This window comes from Passer domesticus, chromosome 1, assembly GCF_036417665.1.
Source record: "Passer domesticus isolate bPasDom1 chromosome 1, bPasDom1.hap1, whole genome shotgun sequence".
NCBI classification, from domain to species: domain Eukaryota; kingdom Metazoa; phylum Chordata; class Aves; order Passeriformes; family Passeridae; genus Passer; species Passer domesticus.
Genome location: NC_087474.1, coordinates 115207242 through 115220470, shown reverse-complemented (window position 1 = coordinate 115220470; position 13229 = coordinate 115207242). Strand labels below are relative to the sequence as shown.

Here is a 13229-nt window from a genome sequence, read left to right as displayed (position 1 = left end):
GGAGCTTTCCTTAAGTTCATAGTGCTCTTTTTATCTCTTCAGCTACTGATGTTAACCAGTCCCTGTCATTATGCACCTTGAATCCTTCAATACACGTGTTGTGGTGTATGCTAAAGTTCAATCACCTGTGGAATTTGCTTTTGTCTAAAACATTTACATATAATGATTATAGCTAATGTTCTCTGCCAGTTTTAAATACAATATGATTTTGCAAACAGGCACAACTAGAAGACTACTTCATGATGCTTGGTCTAGGCTGAAGCATAATTCATTTAGTGTGGAAAACCTTTTCCAGACTTTTTAAGGCTATAGCTACAGAAAAGTAAAATAAAGTCAGAGGGTGACTGTCTTTTGTGCTTGTATCATTATCCCACCAGCCACTGATAGGGAGATATTCCTAACAGCATGGAAGAGGGCACCTGACTGTTTTCTCAGCTGCCAGTCAGGTGGTGTCACCTGTGCACCTTTTTTCTTTGCTCCAGCTTCCACCTCTGTGCGCCACAGTGAGGCAGAGAGAAGGCAGAAGCCCTCCAAGGGTGGTGGAAGCTGCTTGTGTGACTCTTCATCAGCCTGATGGAGTGGTTCATGGGCTGGCCCCAAAGGCACATTTGGAAAGCAGGTGAGGAGCTGCTTGTGTTTGTCACTATTTCTGTCATAGGCAGCCTCCTTTGCAAAATTAATCACACAGGAGGGGAAAAGAAAAGTAATGGCTTACTGAATCTCCCACTATATATTAAAAATATAGAGCACAAGAGGGAACAGCCTGCATATTCCTCCCTCAGGTTACAGGTTTAAAACCAAAACTCTCAAAGATGAAAAAAGTGAGATCTTGGCTCCTCCTGCCCTCTCTTGTGCCAGTGGCTGCACAAGAAGTTGGAGAGCTGGTTTGGCCAGCAGGGCTGGGATTTCAGCATCACTCTTGCAAGCATGAGGCTTACTTACATTAAGCACTTCTCAGGCTGGGAATCAGCACAGACCCAGCCTGGAAGCAGCACATGTGAGCCCTTAGGCACCCAGGCCCAGCATGGAGGAGCACACATGTGAGGATGCTGTGTCACATCGGCATTACAAGCCACAAGCCAGCAGCATGGCTGGTGTCCCCAGCACAGAGCTGGCTCCTGTCCTTGAGTTTAGCAGCCTGCTAAACCTCACAGACCTCAGCTGGCATCCAGGTCTCCGTGGCTGCTCCCTGAAGGAGAGCACAAGTTTCTGGCTGAGTTTCTGTGCAGCTCAATTAATATTTCTAATTGCCATGGTCACTTTCCAAGGGGACTAAAGGAAACAAGCTGAACCCCAAACCAAATCCTGCTAGACTTCTTTCAAGCAGCAGTGCCTGCTCCACAGGACACAGAGGTTGAGAGGCAGAGTTCATTGGGTACAAACAGTCATTCCTTAGTGTTGTTGACCTGGCTAGGACTCCAGGAAAGAATGAGATCTAATGGCTCCAAAAATAACCTCGGAAAAGTCTCCTGGTATCTGTTAAGAAAGTACAGCAGAAATGTAGTAGTCTGCTTCTCCAAAAATAAAATACAAACCAAGGAAGGTGTATTTTTTTTTTCTCCATTATTTCTCTCTTAAATCTTCCTTTTCTTCTTTTATAGAGAACAAGCTTATGTTTACCAAAAATGTATCATTCAGAAATACTTTCTAGTCTGTTGGATTACCTGTTCCATCTAAGAAGGTGGGAACAGATCCCGTAGGGTATGTGACCAGAGGCATAGGTCACCTTCTGGGTTGGGAGTTCCAAACTCAGTCTTCAGGTAGTGGTTCGGGGCTTATCTCATCTTCTCTCTCTCACCCCTTATTTTTGCTGTAAGAGGACTTGGATCACGAGGAGAGGGGGAGCTGTGGCATCCTTCAGCCAGAACCTCAGCTGAATTATGAGAAGACCAGAGCTTGTAGCCAAGCTGACATCTCTTGTATTCACAGCCCTAGATAGCCCACGCTGTCCCCAAAACCAAATCCTTTTTAACCGTTGTTCTTCTGTACACCTTTTCTATCCACTAGGATGCTAGTTTTGCTCTTTTTTTGTTATTAGTTGTATGTCAAAAGGCTTGTTTTCTCTTACACACATTTCAGGTCATGGACTGATATTTTTTTAAAGCTTTTGTAGTCCCTCAGTATTGGAGGAATCCAACCCGAGGTAACATTAAAGGCGCCTCAGAAGTGATACCCATCTGTTTTAAAGGTGGGAGCTACTGCAATACTGCAGCAAATGCTTCCCTGTCAAAGGCTCAGTAGCCCAATGATGGCCATGCTAAAATTCCTGTGCTGATGACAACCTGAACACAGAAGGACATTAGTGAATACTTGTTTTTCCAACTGGTGTCACAGTAACATTTTCCCTTTAGAAATCTCCTTTCATCTCCTTGTTCTGAATTGCTCTTTGTGGAAAAGAACCTGAATTGATCAGGTATTCCGTCTGGGTATTCAAATCACTCTGGAAATCTCCAGCTACCGTGGTCAGTGAGATGTTTCACAAGTATATATGGAAGGGGAAGAATCAGCTGTTAGAGTGAACAGCCAGTATAGACAGGGGCTACAGGAAAAGAAGAGGACATAGGACTTCCTGCTTCCTCCTGTGTTTTCCAGCTTCAGGCTTCATTGTCCCCAGTCCATTACTGCCCACAGACTGTGTCTAAGCAGCTCACCTATTTTATCTCTGAAAACAGACAATGGAAACTGGTCAGAGAAACAGCCATAATCCCTGACTAACATTTTTTGTCACCTCTGTAACTTCTCTCTAGCATGACAGGTTGCTAGAGAGGGACATCTGTCAGTGTGAAAAAAAAAGACTGGTGAGGGTCTCTCACTCTGGGCTTTGTGCAATTTCCTGGCTGCAGTCCCAGGGAGGCTGCAGCTCTCACAGCCCAGCCGCAGCCACGCCGTGTCTTGTCTCCCAGGTCAGATACACAGTCGACAGCGCTTCCTACGCTTCTTTTGTTCCACACTCATTTCCTGACCTGCAACGCTGTGCTCCGTGGGGATGTTGCACATATCAAAAATGCAGGGTGAAAGTTGTCTAGAAATGGAGACAGGTTGTTTTTGGCAGGAGGCCCTTGAGCCAGAAACATTTTACCAGAAGAAATGTGGTCGATATTTATGGAAAGTAGGATTCGACTTTCAATGGGGCTTATGTTCATAAGTCACTTAAGGCCCTTCTAAAAATCCCACTAATAATTCTTAAATTAAACAAGTCAGCATTTCCATGCAAGCTGAAGAACGAAGCGCTGTGTCCCACTTGTGAATCTGAGCTAAGCAACTGAAGAGCCAAAGAAATCTTTAGAGGCTTGGTATTATCACATGGAGTGCTCATACGGTTTTTTATGTGCAGTATGTGACATGCATCACTCAAAAGAGGCTAAAGAGCCATTGCATTCCAACAAGTACTGAAGAGACCTTGGCAAAATGTATTATCTGGCCTCTTGTACTCACGATGTAAGATTTAATGACTGCTGATTCATAGTCAAGCTGGATTGCAATAATTTTCAGAAAATGTCCGGAGTGATAAAGGGTTCCGCCATTAGAAATATATCTTCACAAGACTTGATCCCCATCCCGAATGGTTCCTGTTTTCAACTGATGGTACAAAATAGCCCATTAGAGTAGTCTAAATTTTCTTTGGGTATTTTTCAGGATGTTACATCAATCCCAGAGAATCCCAAGCCAAGCTAGCTCAAGCAGGTTACTAAAATAATCTTCCAGACTACCACAGAGGTACTCAAGATAGCAAAGGAGTCTGGGTATTGACTGCCTGGGGGCCCTGGTGGGCTTTAGGCTAAGCACGAATCTGCAATCCACTGTGAATTCCACTGACAACAAGGCAGGCAGGCAACATCCTTGGCTGTGTCCACAGGAGCAGAGGTAGGGAGTCAGTTACTCCCCTTTACTTGGCACTTGTTGGACCACAACTGAAACACTGTTCTCAATTTTGCCCCTCACCCCAGTTCAAGAAAGATGTTAAACGGAGGGGAATCAGTGGATGCTCATAGGACAGCCAGGGTTGGAGCACTTCCTGTGGAAGTGGGGCTGGTTCAGCCTGGAGATGAGACAGCTTTGGGAGCACATGATAGCTGCCTGCTAATGCCTTAACCAACTGCAATGATCCCATGATAGTCAAGAGCATTATCAGCCGCAATTGCATTGTAAATGTCCCTGAAATTCCAGCCTGGAGCCACCCAACCAACTATTAATTGGGTAGATTTCGGGAAAGCTGTCACTGGTTGCTGGTAGACCGCTTAACCACAGAACTGCTCCTCTCTGATTAAAAAGTAGCAACAGATGGAGAAAGTGATGGAAATTAATTTTTGTAATGAACTGCATTTGGTAAAATGACTTCTTAAAATCCATAAAGCACAGGTCCCTTTACAGTATGAGTTTAGGAGGCAGGAAACAAAGCTTTCAAGATTTCCCTCAGCTTTCAGACCACCTCTAGTGGCAAACTCTGTGCTGTTGTCCCACAAGCACATAAAGGAAGTGAGCACAGAAGGTAGTGTTACAGGATCCAGTCTTCTGAAGAACATCCAAAAAAACTTCCTCCAACTCTTCTAATGACCAATGGTGGTCAAACACTTAAAATACCTGCCAGATGTTTCAGATGATGAAGAAAATGGGATAAAGTTAGGAGCTGGTGGACATAAATCAGTATTTGTAGCTGTATAAGAGTGCTCTCCGGTGGTAATAGTACTCTTTCCCTTAATGAGTTATTCAGACCATGTATTGCCAAGGAAGAAAGAGCCCACTGGTTGAACATGAGTGGTTTTGGTAATCTTGGCAAGAGTTGGAAGAATTAATAGGTCATGACTGTGTAACTACAGTCTGAAATAGCAAAGATCTGAAGCTGTTTTACAAATGGAGCAGAAGTATTCAGATGTGAAAAAGAAAGGAACAAATGAAGTTTAAAAATGTCCCTATTACTTTTGGAACTGCATCTGGAAAGACAGAATAGGTTTCAAAAGAGAGAGATATCACAGTTCTAGAAGAAAAGAGAAAAGGATAAAAAAAGGAGGAGGCTTTTCTGATAATATCTGTAGTATTACTATGTGGTAGCTTCCACATAACAACACCACAAAAAGCCCCAACTTTGTCACAGTTTATAGCTCAAATGAGAGAAGAACAGTCAAAAAAAAAAACCAAACCCCCCCCAAAAAAAAAAAAAAAGCGGCATTGACCAAAAGGCATGTGGCTGCTGGTAGTTGTTCTTAGCTGTGACTACTGGGTACATAAAAAAAGTAAGGACTGTTTCAGGAAGCAGCTAAGAAAGAAGAGATGCCAGTGCCATGTCAAGCCCACACCAGTGACCAAGAAGAAAAAGAAACAACAGAAGGACGGAGAAAAAGAAAAAGAGATTCTGAGGATGTGGCAAGTGGGACTTCAACTGCAGTGGTAACCAGCGCTTTGAGAGAAGCAGAAGGAGGAAATACATGATATCTGTGGACAAGGAGGAAGGAACTAAGGAGAGAAGTTCTAGAATTTCTGGGTTATTTTGAAGAAGAACAGGAAGAGGTACCTTGTTATACCGGGAAGTATGTTTGCAGTGGAGCTGGCTATCACTATCCCGTGGAAACATGGGAAAATGGCGTATTTTTCTCTCAGTTTTGTTGCCTGTGAGTTAGGAACCTGCAGGAGAAAGATTAAGCCATAAATTTGGACCGGGTGAAGTGAAAACTGAGCTAATCTGAGGCAAACAGGCCAGCATCAGATTTAATCATGGGACATAATACCACTTTGTATGCCACAATTTTCTAGCAAATTCACAAATCTCAATAATCACTTTTACCCTTAGAGTCAAATGAAGAGCAAAACATAGCTAAGAGGGGAAATACAATTTTAAGAAGGTTTCCATTGACACATCATGTGAGACAGGTTTAGGCAGCGTTCCTGGTATCAGAAACACTCTTATCGAGATTGCTTGCTAGAAAAAGACAAGGCTAAAAAGTCTGAAGCTCTTACTTCAAACCTAGTGTAAGCAGCAGTGTAATCCATTGTATCACATTTATGTGATACAATGGATTACACTAATAATCTACCCCAAAATGACAGGAAAGGCAATTTCCCTTTTAAGGGAATAATTAATTTCCTTTTTAAACTACAACTTCTCCATATCCTAGATGACTGAAAGTTCTTTTAGACTCTGACAGAGCAAGTTAGTTTACTTCTATGCTTGTCCTTCGTGACATACCTCACTGTTCTGATGATCTATTTTTAGATCTTAATTTTTAATAATTTGCTAATTATACATTATATTGGCAGCTTTTTGTCCACTGCAAATAGCTTTCAGCTTTTATATTTTTTTAATATGGAAAAGCAGGAATTGTTATCTTTTTTCATACTGGTGAAGAAGGCCAAGACTGAGATTAGCCATTAGCTTCACTAAAGCCAAATTTTAGTCAAAGAAATGCAGAAACTACAGTTTCATAATCCTTCCAAGAAGGGAGTTACATTATTCATGTGACTGCTAAATGTATTTTCCATTATTTTGTTCATGTGAATGCATTCTTGAACCACTCCACTCAAGATTTTTATCAGTTTCAGATGCAAAGGCACAGTATTAAAATATTTCAGTAGTAATTTGAGTTGTCTAATAATTCTATACAGTGGACACATCACCAAAGGTAAGAACAGCAATACTGCTGACCCTGATTGGTGTGTTTTGTGTTCATTCTTTTCATATTTTTCCTTGATTTCCTACTAGCCACTTTGGGAGGGAGCGAGCAGACTTGGGTTTATTCAAAGGGTTAATGACAAGAAACTTGCTTCCCAAATACTACTCAGATTCTGAGGCACAACTGATTACTTAAAAGGATTTGGTAGACTATGCCTGCTGTTACGCCTAAGAAGAAAGATAATTTGTTATATTTTAAAGTGTATTAAAGCCCATAAAACCACTTGTCTTCTGGGATGAGCGTTCTTCATTTCAGATATCATGCCAAACTGACATTTGGGAGAGATTCTGTCTGAGATGCAGTATAAATGAGGGGCTTTTATGAGAGATACCAGAGAGCCTTTGACAGAGAAGTATGTCCACTTAAGCAGAAATCTGTCCTTACACAATGTTGTTAGTGCTCCTACATCCTACAGTGGTATGATCTCCAGCAACAGCAGCGGAAAGATCTTTTTTGGCTTTTGCCTTTGCTGGTGGAGCAGCCAGCCATGTCAAATTGCATAACACTGTTGTATGTCTACTATGTGCTGGGTGGAGACGACAAAGTTATCCTGCTTGTTTTGTTAGCCAGAAAGCTTCAGACAAAGCTATTTCCGTATAGAAACTAGGTTATTATCATAGTGGATATATGCTGCAAAAAGAGCACCAAAACGTTTGTTAAAGAAGTAATTTGGGAAAATAAGTTAGTTTTTGATAAAAAAGTGGAGAAGCTAATTTTGGAAACCATAATTGCCTGTAAGATGCCCTTCTTTTGGGCTGAGTCAAGAAAGTGTGCAACATTTAGCCGTCTCAAGCTAGGAGCCAGTGCAAACCCAGAACTGACACGGGCCAGAAATAAGAGCATTCCTGGGCTGCTGCAATACCTGCATTTGGAACAGATACTGTGGTATAGCAGCGAGAGTGGCTATCACAATTTTGATGCTTTTTCTCTGAACATTTCTGACAGAAGATCACAGTATCAGTCAAAACCCAATCCCACCTGCCATGTCCAAGAGCCCCCTCACTGTTTCTGAGGCAAGCTGTTGGCCAGAATGAGCCCTAAGGGCAGCCAAAATGTATGCCTGGCCTTTATGTTATGAGGTTCTGGTCAATTCCATAAAGAAAATTCATGACAGGGACACCCAATCCCACCTCACAAAAAACTATAGAACAGGGGGAGAGGACAGTGATTTACCCTGAGTGATTGCAAGACTTTTGTGTCTACCCTACACAGGAATGTGTGCCATTCATCTGATTGCAGGGCTTAGCGCTACAGATTGGCAGGAAAAAGCATCCCCAGCTTATTTCCTGCCTTTCCCCCATTACCTTTCTGTTCAGTAATTATAAAAACCCTTCTATTCAAGAAGAAACTGATGGGTTTCATAGCACTGGCTGGAATGACCCTTGAAGGTAGGACTTGTGAATTCTCACATCAATGCGACTTTCTCTGGTCTCCTGACCCAATCCTCACATGCTTGGATAGGGCTCCACTAGCTCCAAGATTTTCAGATTCTGCTTCCATATGAACAAGGAAAAAACAAAGCACTGTGTAGAGGGTAAGATCCAAAGCTTCAACAAACCACAGGCTTATCTGGTATCTGCTTTTGTTCTCAAGAAAGCTCCTAGCATGCTTTTTCTCCTTCACCAATACCTTCCAAAGTCTCATTCACCTTGATGGCCTCCTTGCTCCTTATGGCTAGACACTAAGCCACCTCAACTGCTCCTGTGGAGGACTCATACCTTTGTGCTCCCAATTCTGCCAGGAAATCCACCTTGCTCCCATCTCCTTCTCCCTCATGGGACCTCCCTGCACCTGCCTGTATGTTCAGTCTTGCCAAGCTCATACTCTCCTATCCTTTCCACTTGTTTGGCTTAAATGCACCACAACTGAATTAACCACTCCTTAACTAAAAGCTCTCCTACTGCACCAAACCAAACCACTGTCCTATTTGGAAAATTATCATCAATAAATGGCCAGTCTTAAACACCACTTTCAACTGGAAATGCTGCCTCTTGACCAGTCACCCAGTTGTCATATTTATTTTCTGGGCACAGGCTGATATCTGAGCATGAAATCATCCTTCTCAGAAGTATGAAGTGGAAAGTATCTGCAGGAAGCAGATTCAAAACAAGCCACAGTAAGAGCTGTATGGCTTCTTGCTCCAAAATGTGGCAAATTTGAAATGTCTGTATGGTTTCCTGGGGAGACTGCTCTATTTCATGGCAGACAAATGCATCAAAGATCAATAAATCTGTGGAAAGTACACCTGGTCCGGAGTCCTGTGCCCCTAATGGCTGGAGTTTGGGAGAGCACTTGGTGGAGGTATCATTTTATATGCTTTTGTGATCTTCTCCTGTTGGCTACTGGCAGAAACACGACACTGGGTTATACAGACTTTTGGTCTGATCCAGTATGGCCTTTCTTAGGTTCTCATGTTAATTTGTCCCAGACACACATGTAGCGAGACAGCAGGGAGCCTCACAGCATGGCTGGAGGCAGAAAACTTTATTTTCCAGACCCTGTGCTCTGGGGATTAGATTAGAAACAGATTACAGCTGAAGGATCCCTGAGCAGACACATACTGTGCCAGTCTGGGAGTTGGGCACAGGATAGCTGCTGTGCCCAGCATAATTATCCTGGCAGAACTGGGCTGGCATGGCTAATAAATAAGAGATGTTTGAGAAAGCAGTTCTTCACAGCTTGCTCCATCTTGCTCTCTGCAGAGGAGTGAGTTGGACCGTGCAGGCATGTCCTCAGTTGTTTTCACCACTTAGTCCTCCGCCCCAGGGGATTTTGCACCGGAGACCTTAGAAACATTAACAGATGCACAGTGGAAAACATGACTTTCCATGGAAGTCCACACATTTAGTGCCTTCCCAAGAAACCCCAGAAGACTTCCAGGCTAACCAGTAAGGCTCCCTGCCTTCTTGCCACCCAGATGCTGCTGCTGCAAGAAAAATGTATGAACAATTCAAGAAGAACCCTTAGCTTCACCATGAGAAAGGCTCGCTGCCAGAGAGGAGGGAGACAGGAGCAGGTCTAAGGGAGGGTTTTGCAAGAGCGGATACGGGGAGGAGGAGCAGGAGTCAGACAAGAAGTTGAACTTTCTGACCCTTTCATGAGCAACCTGGGGAAAGTTCTGGCACAGAGACAAGTTTGCTCGGGATGTACAATGTTGTGAAGAAAGACTCCTCTCCATAAATAAGCCCCTCTTCTATTACGGATTAGATAGAACTGAAGAGTGTCTTCCTTGCATATTGCTCAGTCAGGCAGCATTTCAACAGAGCAGAAAAACATTCTCTTTTTTTTTTCCCTTCATTCCCCTTCAAGAAGCAGGCTGAGTGTTTGAAAGTTCTGTGGTTTGGTTTGGAGTTCAGTCATCCCTACAGAGAACTTGTTCTGCCAATCTCTACATACATGTCAGCCTAAATAGCAACAGATGTAGAGTACCTTAGATGTATAAAATTTTCATAAAATATAACAAACGCTGTTTTTCCACTTGGGATGAGTCATTAACCATATGCTTATGATACTGCTCTTTTCAAGGGAAGAGCTGAAATCCTATGTTTGGGCTAGACAGAGTCCTGTCCTGTGAGATTTCCCAAGTGCAAGAGCAGGACCCCTTGCACCCCAGTTCCCCTAAGTTCCCTTGGGACACTGCAGACAGACAAGTCACAGGTCTAGTGTTTTCAGCTTCTTTGTAGGGGCAATGTCTTCTCTGGGGTACACAACCCAGACTACTGCTGAGGGAAGAGTAGCACCCCACTGCAGGTCTGCAAAAACCTGCCAACACGTGAGTGGGCAAGCAGGGGACATTATTCCAGGGGACATCAAAGCAGACATGGTCTCATCACACTTTCCGTGCTTGTGAAGGCAGGGAGGGTGTGCCTGAGGCATGGAGCTGCTTGGAGCATAACTAGGGGAGCTGCAGAGCTGCACGCAGTCCTCTGTGGGGGCAGTACCCCTACAGACACAGTCATTTTGACCATTCCCCCCTCCTATGGGCAGTAATTAATTGAAATTGCTCTCAGATAATTTTTTACATGATTCGGAGATGGGCCTGTTCTGCCTTCCATTGCAGCTGGCAGAGATTTCCCCCCACCTCAGCAGGAGTGGAAACAGTCATTGCTGCTGCAAATATGTCCTCTCCCTCCAGGGTTTTTTGCTCACCGAGCCTTCCCTCCAGGTTAGCTGTATGTGCAAATAGAAGTTAATCCCCCGGCTGAAATATTATTTAAAGAAAGAACTTACTAAATGCTGCTCCGCTGGGGTTTAAGGAGGTTATATTTTAGCTCATCAGCAAAACCAGAGCTGAGCCTAGAAAAACAGCAATCCATGAATATAAACAGGAAAGTGATAGTTGAACTTTGCTATGTATTCCAATCCTTCATATATAAGTTGTACAAATGTAGCCATTTATTTTTAATTTAAGCAAGAACTCCAAATTTCAGTTCTATTCGGTACACCAGGAACATCAATCCAACTCCCAATGAGCTGTGCTAGCAAAACTATGTCAGCTTCCCACAAAGGTGTCCATTCCTGTGTCTGCTTGGTCCTAACCTTCATGTAATCTTGGCGTGATGTGAGGAAATGGCTGCTGGGAATTCAGCTGGGGAAGAACTCACAAACCTAGTTAGAGTTTTTGCACAGTGAGGAGCATTACCAAGTCCATCCTGTGCATGCACAAAATTTGCTTTGTTGTCTAGGAAGAGACACTAACCTGGAGGACAAAGACATTTTCCCAAGAGTCCAGAAAACGGCCCAAGTGCACTAGAGATAGAGAAATGTCTAGTTCAGAACAGCTAGATCCACCTGGCAGCTCCTAAGATGGAGGAATCTGAAATGGTGCAGCATAGGTAAAGAAAGTCCTCTCCCAGCAGTACCTGTGGTAGCAATCCTAGTGGATTCAAGTGGACTGTGAAGCAGCCAGCAAGGTTTATCTGGCTTGTGCAGGAGGACTCAGAGCATTCTGCATCTACTATGACCAGTCTTTATTTAACCTCTTTCTTCACAGACATTGCACAAATCACAGCTGAATTCTGGTGATGCTCAGTTGACACACAGACAGTGCTTCCAACCTTACAACATCATGCCTGCAGAGTGTGGAGGGCTATGATCCACTTTCCTTTATCAACTCTAGCTCTGCTGCTCTGTGCACTGTTGACTGCTGTAATCCAGACCATGGTTTATTATTAATGACCTCTTCTTATTTATTTCAGTTACTATGAGTACTTAACACACACTCATCGTTGAAGATTATGAGTTTGTTTTATGGGGATTACGTTGAGTAATTATCATTCCAAGTAAGAGAAATGAACTGTCATGCTCCCCCACTGCCAGCAGCTTTTAATCTGACCAGACAGCGAGGAACCCAGGATTTCACAGTTTAAACAGATGGAAAGATCTGGGAAAGAGGTGTATGTTGCAGCTTCTTCTAAATGCGGCCAAGTTCACGCTGAAGCATATTTCTGTCAGGGGCGTATTCCAGAGGTGTGAACCTGGAGTGCCCAGTGAGCATTCAGCTCCAGCTTCCAGCTAAGAATAGTTCATACAGCAGATTGGAGGTAGCGAGGCTGTTCTTAAATGTCCTGGCCTTTGGCTGTAGTGACCATAACCTTGAATTTCACCTACCTGTCTACTGTACAGAGTGCAGAGCACTGGGGTAGGTCCTCTGGGGGTTTTTCCAGGGGTTTTTCAGGAATTTGGTGGAGGTAATATCTGAAAGTATCATAACCAGGAGTAAGTGCTGGAATGCAGGCTGTCCTGTCAGGGATCCTCAGAAGAATTTAAAGGCTTCCTTTAAACGGGGCTTTTGCACCAAAGTAGGAGCATGTTCTTTGTATCATCTTAGAAGTATAAAGCAGGGCTTTGGGAACAGGCAGTAGCAGACCTAGAGCTGGAGCTAGAGCTGGAGCTGGGGCTGGAGCTGGAGCTGGAAAGGGGATTATTAGTCTGGGTTTGATATGCAGGGAAGGAGAGCAGGGTCTCAGTGACCTGCCAGTCTGTGTGTAGGTGCTGGTCTCTGGAGATTGGTGACACAATTCCAGGTACTATGAGGTAGCAGACAGCTCCTCAGTGTGGACAGGTAGGATATTGTGTTGACCATTAGGTGTTACTCAAGCTCCAGATGTGGTCTGAAAGTTCAAACTGCCCAGCACAGCCCTGGCCAGGAGACTCTGGGATCTCTGCTCCACTCTAAGTTGTAAAACAGTGACACATCCTAGTCAAGTGGTGTTTAACTAGGTCAGAGGAGGTAGCCATGGGACCACGTTGGAGAAGTTTTTGTAGTAAAAACAAAATTAGGCTAATGATGGAGCTCATGAGTGTCCCAAATTCTTTCTTTGAATACTGAAAGCCATATGTTGCCAGTAAGTAGAGGCCATTTGAGGGATAGGGGAGATTTTATTGTCCTCTTTCAATGTACCTGGACATTGCTGAGAGCAGGTTATGTGGCAGTGGGACAAGTCCTCTGAAGAGTTCAGCAGTCACAGAAGTGCTGTGCAATACTGCTCTGAATGGAAAGGAGATAGGAGTTGTTACGCAATGCCAAATTCATGGAAGGAAAAAAACCTTGTCAAGGATTGT

General features: G+C 43.6%; 1 long non-coding RNA gene across 1 annotated transcript; it reads right to left on the bottom strand.

Moving 5' to 3' along the window:
• Window positions 1-9102: 9102 nt before the first annotated feature.
• LOC135289251 (uncharacterized) lies at window positions 9103-12670 on the bottom strand. Its single transcript, XR_010352039.1, has 4 exons — window positions 12535-12670; window positions 12276-12362; window positions 10896-10961; window positions 9103-9450 (listed from the first exon to the last, which is right to left on the bottom strand). It is a non-coding gene; the product is annotated as an uncharacterized LOC135289251 (long non-coding RNA).
• Window positions 12671-13229: the final 559 nt, after the last annotated feature.